Source organism: Perognathus longimembris, chromosome 10, assembly GCF_023159225.1.
Source record: "Perognathus longimembris pacificus isolate PPM17 chromosome 10, ASM2315922v1, whole genome shotgun sequence".
Lineage (NCBI taxonomy): Eukaryota > Metazoa > Chordata > Mammalia > Rodentia > Heteromyidae > Perognathus > Perognathus longimembris.
In genome coordinates this window covers 59,484,212-59,501,327 of record NC_063170.1, presented here as the reverse complement: position 1 = coordinate 59,501,327, position 17,116 = coordinate 59,484,212, and the positions used below count along the sequence as shown (strand labels likewise).

At 41.1% G+C, this 17,116-nt stretch overlaps 1 protein-coding gene across 6 annotated transcripts in view; it reads left to right on the top strand.

Annotated features, from left to right (window-relative positions):
* Positions 1–17,116, top strand: part of Prok2 (prokineticin 2) — a 174,767-nt gene that overhangs the window by 115,880 nt on the left and 41,771 nt on the right. For 3 of the 6 annotated variants that reach the window (XR_007212380.1, XR_007212382.1, XR_007212383.1), the window contains 3 exons: positions 3,775–3,893; positions 7,050–7,109; positions 15,161–16,020. The gene's annotated coding sequence lies outside the window, so the exon portion shown is untranslated. Of the gene's footprint in view, positions 1–3,774; positions 3,894–7,049; positions 7,114–13,830; positions 13,843–15,160; positions 16,021–17,116 lie in introns of those variants that run through there. The other 3 variants (XR_007212385.1, XR_007212384.1, XR_007212381.1) reach the window with 3 other exon arrangements.

Here is a 17,116-nt window from a genome sequence, read left to right as displayed (position 1 = left end):
GCTGCTTCTGTAATACTAAGCGGGTGGTTAAATAACCAAGATGAAAATACTAAGTGTGTAAGAGATGCCAGCAATCATGCTACCATGGAGGTGTGGGGGGGGGTGGTATGTCGTGGCATGTTGTACATATGTGTGTGGCCTGTGTGTGTTTGTGAGTGTGGTATGGTGTGTAGGTGTGTATATGTTGTGCTGTGTATGTGTGTGTGGTATGTGCATGTGTGTGTTGTTGTTGTACATGGGTATGGTGTGTGATGATGATGAAGAGTGTTTGGTGTGAGTGTGTGTGTGTGTTGAGGAAATGCTTCATCATGATAAACTGTGAATACTTCCTGCCCACCACGGGAGGGTGTGAGACTGCACAGAGCCGCCTGAGCTTCGCGAATCTGGAGGAGCTGCTGAACACATCCTTGTCTTACACTGCGCAGAAGCTCTAGCCCTGGCTTCATCAAATAGTGTATCCCGTTGGGCCCCATGTTCTAGACTGTTCTACTATGAATCATTCATGTAGGCTTCTGGTTGTGTTGTTTTTGTTTCTCCCTGAAATAATGGCTCCAGGGAATGGAGGCTCCATAGTGCAAAGTGAATAGAGCAGCGCTGGCCTGCCAGGTGTCAGGCAAGCCCCACGCATCACAGGAAAAGCACTCCATCCATAATTCATGGCAGCACTGAGAGGTTTGCCCGGAATCCAAAACATGGTACTTTCTTTGAATGCATTTTATCCTCAGTGATATGTACATGGTTAAAAGTAAATCTCACATTAAATATACATCAAACTCTTCTTACAGAAAATGTAATTGCTAAACAGAAAAAATTATAGTTGTCTTACAGTTACCTTTTATCCTGTTACTCACTCTGCTGTGCATTATGAAAGTTTCAAGAACATGGGGGTTGCAGAAAGCAGACTCAAGACTATCAAGTTAAAAAGTTGTGATTGCCTATATGTATATACACACTATACATACATATATATATACATATATGTATATATAGCTCTTCTATAATAGCCAGATTGCTATAGTCCTAAGAAGAATCTAGATTGCCACTAGTTTGTCTTGAAATTATATGGCCATCTTTTCCAATAAACATGTGTTATCATTTCTGAGTTACAAGCCCATTTGAGAAGCTTAATCTTTCTTGCAGTCAACTGAATAATTAAATAGCAAGGAGAGAATTTTTATTATCTCTCAAATCTTCCAGTGAACATTTGTGAAGAAACAAATGGATATATTTCTCTCTGGGATCCATTAAGAAGAAAGGAGAAGTTTACAGCTCTTAAAGTCTGGCAAACAGCAGTTGTTCAAGTGTTAAAATTCTATCAAACAAAATTAAGTGAAATCAATTCTCTTCCCATTTGTATACTTTATGTCTTTGTTGAAATTGCTTTTTCTGAAACACAACAAGCTATCATATCTGCTCCCTAAATTTCCAAAGCATTAAGTCATTGCTCAATTATCTGACTTGTATTAGTGTTACATGCAATTTTTTTCTCTCAAATTTGAGAGTAAACACAGTATTCGCAAGTTCACAAAAATCATCCTATTTTTCTGAAGTCTCCTACATTAGTGTGTCAAGTCTCAGAGAATATTCCTTTCTTCTTGTAGTTAATTTGCTAACAATGCGCAGCATGGTTTAGTTATTGGTAAAAATAATAATAGTAATAATAATGATAATAATGATTTTGTTCCTTTGGCCCTTTATCATTGTATTTACAACTAGTTTCTCAAATTTCTGGGGAGAGGATTGAGCCATGTTTATGAACCATGATTGTTTACCGAGTATTTTATCTAAGCAAGAAAGACTAAGAGATAGATCAGCAAAGAAAGGCAAAGTCTTCATATTTGGGCCACATAAGTGGCATTGAACACTGAGTGCTTACTAGTTCATATGAGGTGTTAGGGACAGATGGGTGAACACAGGCACTTGTGTAATTTACAAACTGCAAGTAGCAGTATATGTAACTTCCGTTCAGGTCACTAACTGTAATGGGAAGTGATGTGAAATGCAGACATGATACAAATATGTAACCAGACACTATCACCTATGAAGGGATAGTAAATGATAATTTATGGGAGGAGCTGGTTAAGAAAGGCTTAAGTAATTCGAGAAGAAGAAAAGGAAGAGGGAGAAGAGGAGGAGTTGTTAGTAAACAGCAGAGAGTATTACAACAGGAACCTCATGTTCAAAGACACTAGGATACAAAGGGGTATGTTGGATTTAGGAGTTGAGAGAAAGCAATGACAGCTGAAATCCAGAGAACAAATGAGAGATTGGCCTACCTATGACCAGAAAGGGGCCACGGACAGGATGAAGGTCCCACAAAGATGTCAAGTGTATTTGATTGTCTGGGGTCCAGTGTGAGTGAAAGGGAGACACTGGGCTTTAATCGAGTCAAGAGCTGTGTCCCACTTGAGCAGGACAGAAACACATTCATTCTGACCATGGTCTTTGGGCAGCTCATGGCCAGGTGGGGATGAAGTGGGAGTGAACACTGAGCTTCTGGCTGTGAGGATTTACAATGCCCCCTGCAAGAGGCTGATAAGTAGACGCGAGTAGACAGAAAATGTGTAGTGGATACATGTTGGGGAGGAAGAGTCCATTGACTTTTTGAAACTCAATGAAAGTAGGGAAGGAGAGCAAAGGTGGATACCATTGATGAGCCAGTGCCTGACGGGAGTTCATGGAGACATACTCTTAAGTCTGTCACCATTCTACACCATCTCTGCGAGGTCCCCAACAGGCCTGAATCCCAAGGGCTCTCATTTCTATCCTGCTGATAAAACTTCCTTCCCTTGCCCGTCTCACCTCCTGAAACTCTCTCTGTGAACCATTGAACCTCACAGTCTTGTCTCAGCACATACACACAAGGTTTCAAACTTCCATAGAGACAAAATGTGGGATAAATTGATGAACTCTACAAGTCTTCCCAAGAGAGACTGAGATGTTCATGGACACAGGGAAGAGGGCACAGGAAGATAAGCTCAGGATGGTAGAGAGGAGGTTGTTATGAAGGAATGTGACAAAGCCAAAAGACTTTTGGCTTTGCAGTCTTCGTTACAGCAAGCTTTCAAAACAGTTGTTCAGAAATGTGGAAGCAGAGTCACACCTTGGAAAACATTGTAAGAAAGCAGAACCCGTGGGTATGAAAGCCAGCTGGGTTTATGTAATTTCTACAGTAAAAGGTGAAGCAAGTTACTTCACACAATCAGTTGGCAAATTTCTAGTATGTGCTTCATGACATACATTTGAGAAGAACTTCTAGACATACTGTCAACTATTGTTTTGGTAGCACTTCATTCAGACATTAAGGAAAATGTTACCCCTTGGCTCTTACCTAGCCCACTGGTAGCTAATGTATTTCAGAAGTTTAATTCTCACCAATGTTCATCAGGACACAAACTTGGATGTTTACTTTCGGGATGAGGACAAGGTGAGTCACCTGCTCACCATGTAATCCCATCACTGATGACAGATCTCAGCCCCTAGCCCAGAACACTTCCCTTTGAGCTGGAGTTTCATTAGAAATGATCATTTAATAGGTTTGTTCTGTGGCTGGATATTTCAAAGTCAAGGAAAGAAATGTCCGAGGAGCCATGCTTTGAAAGGAAAGGACATGTTTCCTCAGAAGTTTTGTACTATGTAGATCACCTCGTTCAGTGGGTTTCTGATGAAGATTTGTCTTTTCTTGAGATTCACACGGCTCAGCTGGAGGGAAAGCAGCATCAGATGCAGGCTTGGCTGATCCCCTCCCCCCCCCTTTCCTTCAAACTTGCATAGGACCAAAGATTACAGCGAAGGACTGAACTGTTTTGCTGCCATTTTGTCTGAATAACTTCTTTGTTTCAAGTACTGTTTTTATTTCCGTGAAATCTGAGGGAGAACAATGGCCTGAAGAGGTACCTTGAAGTCACTGCATGTAGTTGAGGGGCTTCTACACTTAAAATCTGTAATGGTTTGTTTGCCATTGCTATAACAAAATACCTGTAGCAAGGAAGTTAGAAAAGAGGTTATTTACCTCATGGTTTTGGAGGCATAACATGCAAAATAACGAGGCCCCACTGGTTTGGCTTCTGTTTAGAACTTCATGGTAGCTGACATATTGGTTCTGATGTCTTGGTGGGAATGCAGACAGGAGGTCAGACACTAGACAGAGAGCCACCTTGCTCTTGTATAACAATCATCTTGCCAGAACTAGCCAGAGGTAGAATGAGGGACTTAACTCCCTCAGAAGGCAGCACACTAATGGCTTTTAGCACATGAACCTTTAAAACAAACCAGATTCAAGCCCATGGCACCATCCATTTGACTGTCTCAAAGGAAGCTTACCACCAAGAAACTAATAGGAAACTTGTCCCTCTCCCTCCTTACTTTCCTAAAGGTGGTGGTTACAGTTGATCATTACAGTGCCTAGAAAACGCCAGCCTGACTTACAGCTCATTCAAAACCAAGTAAGCGTTCATATTCACACATGAATATTGTGATTTGGACTGATGTTCTCTCAAACACAGAACCACTTTTCCCTTTTGAAATTTGAGGCCAGTTGTTTTATTTCTTTAGGCTTTCAATTTTGAAATGAGTAGCTCGTTAATTATCTTCTTCACTACAGAACAGATGATATTTCATCCCATTTTCACCTTGGATGAGTCAGCTAAGAGGGGCCTCCGAGTGAACATCTGTAGCCCACCATTTATCCTTTGTTTCTCTCCTGCTAGGTAAAGCTCATTCCCCCCATAAGGAGCATACAAATCCTCCCACTTGCATTTATCTTATTGAATTTAGTTTACTCATTCTCCTGGCTTTGTATAAGACTGTGAGGTGTTTAGTTTATCCGGTCTTGTCTTCTCTACCTTTGCTGTAATGGTGGGCCAGAGATGGTACTTAGCCGTGTCCCATCAAGTGACAAGGTTTATGAAAAGTAATGAGGCTGAGTCACTTAGAAAACAAATTTCCAAATAAAAGGAATATGACACCTGCCCTGATTTTTTTTTTTTACATACATATCGGAAGTTTGTAAAACATTCTTGAGATGAACACAATTTCAGACGCAATTACTTGAAGGGCACATCAAATGAGTCTTTTCTCTTTTCTCCTCATTTTCCAACTTTGAAAAGCTGATTCATAGACGTATTTTTATGAGTCTAGCTAATTAATAGGATGGACTCAGCACCTGCTGCCCCCCAAAATGCCCAACCTCTCTGCTCTGTTTCTTACCAACCCTCTCCACTTCCAGCACCTTCTCTTAAACAAGTAAGTGACGCATTCCCCACGTCAGAGGTATGACTGGGTGCCATTTATTTCATCTCTCCCTAACCACTCTGGATCCCTTTGTATAATCACCGCAGGTTTTAAAGGTCTTTTCTAAATGGCATTGGCATACTTTTCTCCTCCCTTTTAACAAAAGCTCTATCTTTTTGCTGCCTTTTGCTGGCTCAATAGAGCAAGTCAAACATTAACAGCAAAGGGAGAATAACTTACTTAGGAGGCACACACCTTGTCATGATTTGCCCTCACATCCCACACCATTATACAACTGAAGCTCCTAAATGAATTCAATGAAAACAAAATGAACCAATCCAAAAGAATATTCAAACAGTGGGACTAGGTTAACTGTGTTGTAAGGGAGAGGAAACCATTTCTAAAGGGCGTTTGACTATGGCATTAGACAAGACCTAGCTCTGGGCTCAGGAACTGTTCCACTACAACAGTGGTCAGTTTGTTCAGTGGATTATATGTTTGGAGATTTCTTTTTCATTTTGTAAGGTAGCATGTTTAAACACACACAGCATGCTCCCATTGATAGAGTGGCAAAGAAGACAAAATCTGATTGGGCAGTGGCATTAATCATGATGATGGCTGGAATGGATAAACTAGGAATGGGAGCAGAAATAGTGGGACAAAACACAATATCCTAAAATGAGAGTCAACACAGAGCACCATACAGTTTGGTTTCCACTAGGGATCTGGTGACCCGCTGAGAGCCAGGGCTCACTGCCGCTGTCTAGTCCTGGGAGAATATATCCTACCTCTTATCACTAGTTCAAGAAAGGGTGAAAAATGCAAATTAAAAGCATAGTTCCTACTGAAGGCATATTGCTTTCTCGCCATCATGAAGTTATGCCATTCTATAGTTGGGAAATGTCTGTACTAAAAATTAGGAGTTGTCTGTCTAAAATTCAAATTTAATTGAGTACTTTGGATTTAATCTGGCAGCTTTCCCTCAGGCCCTGGGTTTGGCCTACAGGGAATCTTTCCATGCTCTGAGTTAGAAGCAAATATTCTTGGCATGAGGACAAAGCTTGGCTGTCTCAGGCAAGGGATGAGTGAAGGCAGGTGGGACTGTGGAGGCTGCCATTTTCTGCAGAACAGGCCTGTTTCCTTGTGTGAGGACTTACTCCTATTCAGGACCAGACACACACCAGGCTAGATGCAGCCACCTGTTTGTGTGCAGATGTTTTGTATACTTACAAGTTTAATTGTGATAAACAGTGACAAGGACTTCACCTTCTCCTTCAGCAAGATCAGGTCTGCCCATCTAAAAAGAAAATGCTCCTCCAGGAAATGGAAACAAGAGGGATAGTTTTCTTCATTGTTGTTTTTCTTTTCTTTGTGTCTTGTTTGTTCATTTATCTGTCTTTGGGAAGATAAGGGGCGCACAAATGGATGGACAAAAGGTGAAGAAATGCAGCTGTGGTACTCACTACATTTATTTTCACAACATTAAAAATAAACTATACAATTTGTAGGTGGGGATGGGAGGGAAAAACTGGGAGAGAGAGAGGGAAGGGGTGACATTGTCCAAAAAGAAATATACTCATCTGACTTATGTAACTATAACCCATTTTTACATCACCTTTATAATAACAATAAAAAAAGAAAATGTTCCTTCTTGTTATATAACATCATATTGGCTAGCTTTATTTCGGAGTTCTGCAATCAATTAAAACTGATGTTTAAATTGGATACATGTGCTGTTGGGTTTTTAAAAAAATATATTTTTCTTGGGGTTTTCTGTCTACCCTAGTCTTTGACTTTAATTCTCTATTATTTTTTAGGGTAAGAGTTAACAAGTACCCTGTAGCTCTTGAGTGTGTTGATGCTGTTCATTTTTGCAAGTAAGTCCTGTCTAAAATCGTTGTTTTCAAAATAATACTTGTTACTGTTGTCACGATTTTTTCTACTGCATTTTAATTTGGCTTCTATATAGTTTGAACATTTGGCTGTAAATTGAGTCTGTAATGCTATTTTAAAAATGTCATTTCAAAGTTGAATTATTAAATGTTATAAGGGAAAAATGTTTTCAGTGAATTATCAATTTATTCCATTTGCCAAACATCCATTTAAGGTCCTAAACAGGATAATGGGGAGGAAAGAATTTCAAAAAATTCTCTCATAATATAGTTACTGTTGAGCATAGGCCATACTAGGAAATTACAAATATGATTTGGTTATTAGACAGGAATAATGGTATAATTTATCAAATGTGGATAGGGCAAACTTACATTTTACTGTCAAATATGCTATGCAAGTGTTGTCAGATAACAGTATGCTAATGAGGTGGCTATATAATCTCCTTTTAAAGTGGTCTCAAGCTCTAACTACTGCTTTAAATAAAAATTAATAGATTTACATGATACAGGCATATTAAGTAGACACATATAGTGCAATATTTACATTTCATACATTTACATTCTATTCCTCCCAACAATCTCGAAAGGGCATGGCTAAGGAAACCGAGGCTGAGAGGTGCTGAATAAACTATCCAATGGCAGGATGCTGAGATTTGAACTTGGATCTGGCTATCTCTGTTGTTGGTTGTTAGCAGCAGGGTACTGGGCTGGATGGTGTAGGTATAAAAATGTCTTTGTTTCCAAAGAGAGTGAGAGGTGGTAGAAGGTAATAGAACAAGCTGACTGAAATGAACAAACCAACAACAAAAATTAACAACAACAACAACAAAAGTCACTGAATTGAGTCGGTACTACATACATTGATTTCTTGCAGTGAACCCTAAATTTGCCTCTGACTGGCCTAACATCCAAATAGAAAAGAATAGCAAGTTGAAGGACATATTTCTTCTTGACTTAAAAATCCAACAGGGGAGGGGCTGGGTACGTGGCTTAGTGGTAGAGTGCTTGCTTAGCATGCATGAAGCCCTGGGTTCCATTCCACAGCACCACATACACAGTAAAAGCCGGAAGTGGTCCTGTGGATGAATAAGTAGAGTGCCAGCCTTGAGCAAAAAGAAGCCAGGGACAGTGCTTAGGCCCTGAGTCCCAAGCCCCTGGGCTGGCAAAAAAAAAAAAAAAAAAAAAAAATCCAATGGAGGAAACAAATCAATGAATAAGCTCATTTGCAAAGGAACACTTTTCATTCCGTGAGTTAATAGAAGGAAAGCCTGGGTCATCTCTAAGTGTTGTCATATTCACCCTTGGTTTTATTATAAATTTATAGATTTATTTCCCAGAAACACATTTGAGATTGTAAAGGATCATTTTGAAAGATACATTTTTGCATTTGTAAAATCCTGGTACCCATGGATATTTTTATATAAGCCATCTTTATAGGCCAAACAATTCACTCAGTGTTTAGACAAAAGGTCAACAGAATGATCCAGATAAGGCCAGTTGGTGAGGTTATGCCATTGTCAGGAAACTTTTCCTCCAAAGAACTAAGTAGTAACTATTTTAAGCTTCATGAGCCATGTGATCTTAGCTACTCAACCCTGCATGAAAACATCCCTGTTGATACGTAAATGAATCTATACATGAGCCAATAAAACTTTATTGACCAAAACTAGAGAAGAGCCAGATCTGGCTTATGGTCTCCTGGCATCTGATGCCACAATCTAATATAGAAGAGAGAGAGCTATTAGGATGATGTACACTCATCCTTCTGACTCAGACACTTAATTCAAGGAGGAATTGGATAGCATGTACCTATGTTACCTGTTGTTGCTTCAGTCAAGTTTCATTCAGTAGCCAGACGGTAAGAGTCAGAGTTCATGTTGGGAAGATGTGGGGCGAAGGCACACAGAAGGCCAGGCTGTTCCCTCCCCAATGCCTTCCAGCCCAGGAGCTAAGAGAAATGGAAAGCCAATGGATGCTCTGCCCTATCCGCCCAGAGGAAGGATGTCTTTTTCTAATTCTTCCAATCAAAGGAGGTGCCTTTTTCTAATTTGTCTGCTGGGAGGGATGTCCTTTTTTAATCCCTTCAAGGGTGTGGCATGTGCTAAGAGAGATCCTATGAACTGAAGAACTTGACTCATATCCTTCCCATGTTTGTGGGTTGTGGCTCGAAAAGCAAGCTTTGCATGGATCTTTAATAAAAAAATCAATTGGAAGCCATTAGGTTTGGCGCCATCTTTCAGAGAGAAGAGTCTTTAGGCCTGAAAAGTATTAAGGGTAGCTGCTCCCAATTGACTGTTGCAAGCAGAACACCATAAGGTTGTGTTTACCCTTCTGATGGTGGTTTTAATAAACTGTCCTAGGCACTTTAAAAACCTCGCCCCCTGGAATATCTGTTATCTCAATGCAAAATTGAGATAACAGGCCATTACTGTCATGGGCACAAATGTGGATTTGAGGTGCTCATACTTGTTTCCTCAATGAGCTGCAATGGGTTGTAGGAAAACATGCTTAAAACCTCCTGCCTCGTCCTATGTCACCAGTGAAACCAGTGTTGCAATTGGTTAAGAATGCCAGCCGAGATTAGTTTTGTTTGCGTTTGAGGTTAGTTTTATTGTTCTTATTGTTTTAAAAATCCTCATGGAAATTAAAATAATATTGTAGCACATAAAGGGAAAACCTGAAGTTTCCACTGTTGTCTGGCCTTTGAGCCATCCCAAGAAGGAAGTAGCTCCAGTCAGGGTTATAATAAATATATCCTTCTTAATTTTCTTCGAGTTGTTCTTTTCATTTAATTTGTGTATGGAACTCTTGAACCTGATTGGAGTATGGTTATGGGATGGTTATGTTGTGAGGTAGGTGTTTGACTTTTGCATGTCAGTGGTTAACCAGGATTTTTGTCACTTTTGTCATTTGTCATTTACTTCACAGTGCAGCAGAAGTGCATTATGTACTATTCCCATTGTGGCAAACAGGCTATTAGAATAGTATTAATCTCACAGTGGAGATTTAATCAAATCAGTGCTTCTTACTGTTTCTCCAGAGACATTAAGACACGAAGCATCTTTTTCTTTTCTTATTTTTATGAAGCATATTTTTCTTTCTTACTTTTACTTTTCTTCCCTCTCTTTCTCCTTCCTTGCGTCTTTCTTGCGTTCCTTTCTTTTTTTCTCCCTCCCTCCCCCTCTCTTTCCTTCCCTCCCTCTCTCCTTTCTTTCCTTTCTTTCTTTCTCCAGTACCAAGTGCACGCTCAGGGTCTCACACTTGCTGAGCTTGCTTGCTCAGCTGGCGCTATCCCACTTCAACCCACAAGTGACATTTCTCAAAGCATAAGTACACTCTGGTGCTGATGACATCACTACTACTGCGGTTTGGTACCATTGCCTCCCCTATGTCAAGATACCAGCCATGAGACTTAACATTGTCTTTTATTGTCTGTGCAAGTGTCAGCTTGGGGAAAAAGACAAATAATGGACCTTCCTAACAGGGTCTAGGGGACCCCCTGATGGGGGCTATAAGCTCCACGGGAGTAACAATTCTGTCTGTGTTGTTTGCTGTTGCCCACACACATACACACACCCTCATGGCTCTGCACAGAGTAGGATCTCTGTAAATACTGCATGAGTGTTTGTCACTACTAGGATCTAGGGCACCGCTTCCTGTGGCACAGATGGAAGGGAGACACCTCCATGAGACACGTCATCACTTCCACGTATCTGGACAGGTCACGTGACCAGATCTGACGTCAGGGGGCAGGGAGGCACGCTTAGCTGATGGTGAGGCCTCCCGAAGATGCAGGGTGCAGGGTGCAGCATGGAGGCTCAGTCACTCACACGAAGACCAACACACCTGGAGTTCTCCTAGATTTAAAAACTCAAACGTCCACAAGATTGAAACGCTCAGGCTTTAGAGCGGATCGTGAATGAACCCAGAAGGCTACTTAATTAGACCATGTGGTACTATTGGGAGGCCCAGTGGGAGGTCTTCAGCTCTCCAGGGCCATGCCCTTGAAGAGGAAAGAGGGGCCCAGCCCCTTCCTCCTGCTGCTTTCTCTTTCACCCCAGCTTTGAGGAACAGGGTTTTGCTCCTGCCCTAGGCCCAGAGCCTCTGGAAGGTGAGTCAAGGACTGGCACCTCCAAACCTGTGAGCCAACATCAGCCTTTTCTCTTTGTAGGTTGGTTATCTCAAGTATCTATGTTGCAGTGACAAAAGCTGGCTTGACTTGGTTAGGTTCGCTCCCGTAACTACTCCACAGTACACGTTAGGCTGAAAGGAGGTTGAGACTTGTGTTTGGTGAAGGCTGCCCTTCTTTTGACTTTCTCCTTTCTCAACCACTATAACATTTCTGTTTTTTAGGAGTACTCAGGGCCTTATGTTTATCAAGCGGGTTTTCTACCTGTGGATCCTTACCCCAACCCTTTTTTACCTTGGCTATTTTCAGATACAGTTTCATGATTTTACCCTCCATCCCTGATCCTCCTACTTCCAGCCTTTCAGGTAGCTGGAATGACAGTTAGGTACCACTTGTTCATTAATTGAGATGAGAGTCTCACTAGCTTTTTTGCCTAGGCTGGCCTTGAATTGAAATCCTTTCCACCTCTGCCTCCAGAGTAGCTGGAATTCCAGGTTTGAACCACCACTCCTACCCCATGAACACTGTAATGTTACTTGCAGATATTCAACAGAAGATTTTTGGTTATACTGAGGAGATGGTGAAAATCTTCCATAATTACCTTAATCCTCCTTAATCCTCGGAGATATACTCTGTGTACAGAGTCATCAGGTCACATATTCCTATAATGCTTTATGCTATAACAGATTTAAGGCCCAGTGCAAAGAAAATTTAATAGTATAAATGTACATGCTAAATCATGTACACAGGATACATTATAGTAGTCATCTCTTATGTTCCACAAATATCTTTTAACATTTTCTTCAGTCCTGTTTATTTTTTTGTGTGTCCTTAGCCATAAAATGATAACAACAAAGATGATATTGTTATTGATGCCCATATAACTTTGTGACAGCTCATTGGACAAGGAAGAATGTGTTTGAAGGAGCCATGTCACACAGGCTACTTGGGAGTTTAATGACTCTGGGTAACGAAGCTGAGACGCTGAAACCAATTTATGGGGTTACGTTGGATCTTTAGCCATTCAACTCAAGAGGGAGATAATAAATCAGCTGAATCATGGGAAGGAAATTGAATATTGGGCACAGATTAAGAGAACTGTGTGGAGAGGGAGAGTGCCGCTGTATGCCTGTTGCCAGGAATGGCCATGAGAATGTCAGGAATGAGTAGTTCTACCTCATCCTTGACATATTTTGTCATTATCCATGCTTCAAAAAGACATTTCCCACTTGTATTTTTCCTTAATGCAATACACTTGTTTGCATCCTTCTTCAGTGAAGTTGTTTGAAATATGTCAGAAATGTTCTTTAATTCCAGTGAATAGCCATGTTCCAAGAGTACAAAAAGAGACAAAGACAAAACAAAACAAAACCCACTGGTGCTTAAAAATATGCCCTTTGAAAAAAGAGATTGAAAACCAATGAATCCACTGTCACTCTCAAATGGAAATGAGTATTTATTAAAGAGATTGACAACCAACACAAAAGACATCCATGGGAATAGCTTAAAACATGGAATCACAGTTCAGTGCACATTACACTTTGAGAGTGTTCTCATTTCAACATCACTCGTAGCCCAGTGATTAAATATTTAACACAGGAGAACAAAACTTCACCGTGGCAGCATGACACAGATCGCTGGAAAATGAAGAGAAGCTGGCTATATCCCGCTTACTTCACTCGGCTTGAATGAGCGACGATGAAGCCAGCAAAATTCTGGGGATGGTTGTAGGATGATTGTATCACCATGACCCTAGGGCGTTGTGTCCTTCTTCCCTATCCCTGTTTTATAGGTTCAGAATGGTTAGGTCATTTGTCCAAAATAACACAGTTTGGGGTCAGTGTCTCTAGGGTCACCCAGGACTTTTGGATTCAAATTCCATGTTCTGGCATCTGTGACTCAGTGGGTGCTATGTGTATATTGTGTAATAATACATCTTTCTCAGAGGCTTTGTCTGACACACAATGTTGTTTCTGGCTCCTGGTTTGGTCTGTCCTGTTGTTCTTTTTAAGGGGAACTCCTCCCACTCCATGTAGACATACACACATAGACACCCCACCTACCATCAGCCATCCATGACCTTCCACATGCCTAATCACCCCCATCAACCTCCCACTACCCTCCATCCCCCCCATTGCCCTCCATAACCCTGTCACCCCATCTCTATCCACCCCTCATCACCCCACATTTCCTCTATCCCCTGCACAGTCCCCGTTCTCCTAATGCAGGGTGTGACTCACGAGGCTGAGCTACTTCCAGACCTGTGATTGTCCCAATCAGCGTATTTGATCCTCTCAGAGCATTTTCCATTTTCTAAACTGGGCAAACAGAGCTGAGTGAACACAGATAGTGAAGAACTGGGTAATATCAGGTAAGGAAACGTGGCCCCAATTCCAGATGTCACCATTGTGCTTAATGCAAATTTCAGCATGCAAATCAGGTATCACAGTAACTGTTGAGGAAATGCAGTGCTGACTGTATTTGGCAATAAAATAATAATCGCAGTGTATATCGCTGATGAAATGAGATTTAATCCATTTGCGCTCCTAATTGTCTGCCACACTGCATTACAGTTAGATGCTGCTACTGTCTCCCCTGCTCTGCAATATGAAATTTAAAGCAATATGCACAACGTCTTGAAATAAGCTAACTTAATGAACCAGCAAATTAGACCTTTCTATCTCTTTATTTAACATCCAGTTCCATGAACATATCAGAGTTCACTTCAAAGGTGCAAATTTCAAAGAAATGCTACCCAAATCATCAGTGATTAGAACTTTGAAAAAGACTTCTAGTATTTTTAGAGAGAGAGAGCTCTTATTTATTACTGCATTTGTAGGGGCTTTGGTAATAAATGTTTAATATTTTCTCACTCCTGTTATTTATAGTTTGGATTTTGTAATACTTCTATGAGAAAATAATCTTATGTACAGAAATCAGCTTCTTTTTCTTCAGCATAGGCGTAGTTCAGGAAAACAACAAATCTTCCTTTGTGACCTGTGTCCAAGGTACTTCGTGGGAGCAGGGAGGATTTTGCTCCTCAGGGACATTTAGTGTTGTCTGGAGATGTATTTGACTGTCACAGCTGGTGTGCGGTAGTGCTACTTGCATCTAGTGGGTAGAGACTACAGGTGCTGGTGAGCAACCTACAATGCACAGAGAAGCCCCACAGCAGAGGGGTCTATAGCCAGGATGGTGCTGAGACTGGAAACCACTGACCCATGTGAATGTATTTATTCAAAGCTCCATTAATTCACTGCTTTCTAAAATGCAAGCACTTTTCTTCTCATCATGTAGGTGCAGAACGAAACTAGCTAGGATCCTGGGTGGGGCCCAGCAATTCCCCCATCGTTCACACACACACACACACACACACACACACACACTTTGAATTCTGTATTGCAGAGTTTTTGCTATATTGTGGCACTTTGCAGTATATAGGCATTTACATAATACTTATGATTTGAATTATTTTGCCCAAAAATGTAAAAAAGTATTAAAATGCTAACTCAAACATATTAAAAGAATATTAACTCAAAATAAAATACAGTATATATTGCACCAGCGGAATGGCACAATGGAAATGCAGTGTGCCACTACTGCTTGTTCAAGTTTGTCAACAGTGAAATTGTACATGGCACACTATTGGCTGATGGAATGGAAGGCGACCAATTACAGCACCGTGTTCTGTATCCTAGGTGCTGATTGGCTCAGTGACTGTAGCATCCGTCTGTTTGCTGTCCCGCACCGTGCCCCCTATGTTCAGCATCTCTCCTTGTCCTCTTCATATTGATGTCTGGTTGCTGCACATGCGGTTTGCTCTGCGGTGTTCTGTTTTTGTGAAGTTTTTGTAAAAGTTTGTATTTATTTCAAGCCTTAACATACCAAATGTTCTGTGCCTTCTAAGGCTCTGGCAATGAACCCAAGCACCAGAGAAAGATGATTACCATCAAAGAAAAAATGGAACTTCTCAACCTATTAAAGGAAGGCAAAAGCTACAGCTGTAGGCCACCACTATAGGATCGACTTATCTACTGTTCACTACATAAAAAAATGAGAATATTAATAGGTTTTGGGTAACGATGACTTTTAACAAGACTGCAAAGAGGGTGGTCACTTCCGCAATAGGGCCATTGTGAGGATGGAGTCTGCATTGGCCCCACGGTTACATGACTGAAGGAAGAAGACTATCTCACTGGATACCAACATCATCGGAACAAAGGCCAAGACACTTTATGATCACTATTTGGAAAGCATGGGTGTTCATGGTGATGAGGATGAAGATGAAGATGCCAACGAAGGAGAAGCAGGATAGTTGAGTGCTTCCCCCACCAGACCAACCCCATCAGTGCCAGCAAGGACTGGTTTAACAAATTTCAAAGACACTTTGGATTCAAGAGTGTTTCTCTGCATGGAGAAGCTGCCTCTGAAAGTTGAAGCCAAGCAGTCAGTACCTGCATAACATGTTCAAATCCATCACCAAGGAATAGGGCTATAAATCTGAGATGAACTCAGCAAGGGAAGAAGAGGATGAGGAACAAGACAAACTACAGGTTGGGGAAGAGGAGGAGGCTGGCCTAATACCCAATCGTCTTGCAACCATGGTCAGAATGGCCAACGAACTTCAACAAGTAGCTGAAGAATGGGACTCCTGAGATGCTTTATTCTTTGTACTTCCTAAATACAGTTGGGAGTGGCATGTCAGTTTGTAAACACCTTCTCACTCAGAAGAAAAAGCAACTCCAGCAGCTCCGCATAACTATGTTCATCACTCGGATGAAGAGATCAGTCATGCCTATGATAGCAGTTATGGCCCAAGGCACAGATACTGCACTACCTGATGAAGTGTCTGATGACGTGGTGCCTTCACAAGAGCGGCAGTGCTCTTCTTGGCTGTGTAGCACATTCATCTCATTGTCATCACCTTCAGCACCATCAGTACTGCACTGCTACATAACTCACAGTCTTCATCATTCGAGTTGTAGTCTACTTCGCTGGTGAGTACCCATAGGGAATTTTATATGTTGTTAAAAGTATGTAGGTTTAAGAGTGTAAAAAGTGTTTAAGAGCGTAGGAAGCATTTATAAGAGTGTGGGAGAGGCTAATAGGAGGATGGGAAAGGTTTATTGGAGAGTGGGAAGGGTTTATAAAGTCTTAAATAAATATATATATAATAAAATAACTATAATACTGCTCCTTTGTGGACTTTCACCTATCACAAGGATCTCTGGAATGTAACTCATGTGATAGGTAAGGGATCATTGTAGTGGTCACTTTAGCATCTACAATAAAAAAGAGATAGAGGTGAGTAATAAAATGGATCCCCTAAATAATTTACCCAATCATTTATATTATCTTCAGACACATATCTTTCCCCACTTTGAACCCAAAGCACCTGGCCATCTAGTAGGTTTTGACATGTTAGCATATTCATTTAAGGTATTTAAAAGAAGTCTCTTTGCGTTTCTCATGTACGTAAGAGGGCCTGCAGTCAAGAATGAAGGCGAGCCTGGTGCTAGTGGCTCACGCCTGTCATCCTAGCTACTCAGGAGGCTGAGATCTGAGGATAGTGGTTTGAAGCCTGCCTAGGCAGGAAAGTCTGTGAAACTCTCATCTCCAATTATCCACCCAAAAATCTAGCGTGGAACTGTAGCTCAACTGGTGGTGTGCTAGCCTTGAGCACAGAAGCTCAGAAACAGTGCCCAGGCCATGAATTCCAGCCCCAGGACCAGCATACTCTCAAAACCATAAAGGTATATGGTGTGACTGACTAGATCCCACATTTCCTCAGAACTTTATGCGCAGTCTGCCATGGATCAGATCCCACACTTTTAATAGAGGTGAGTTTGATATTGACATTGCA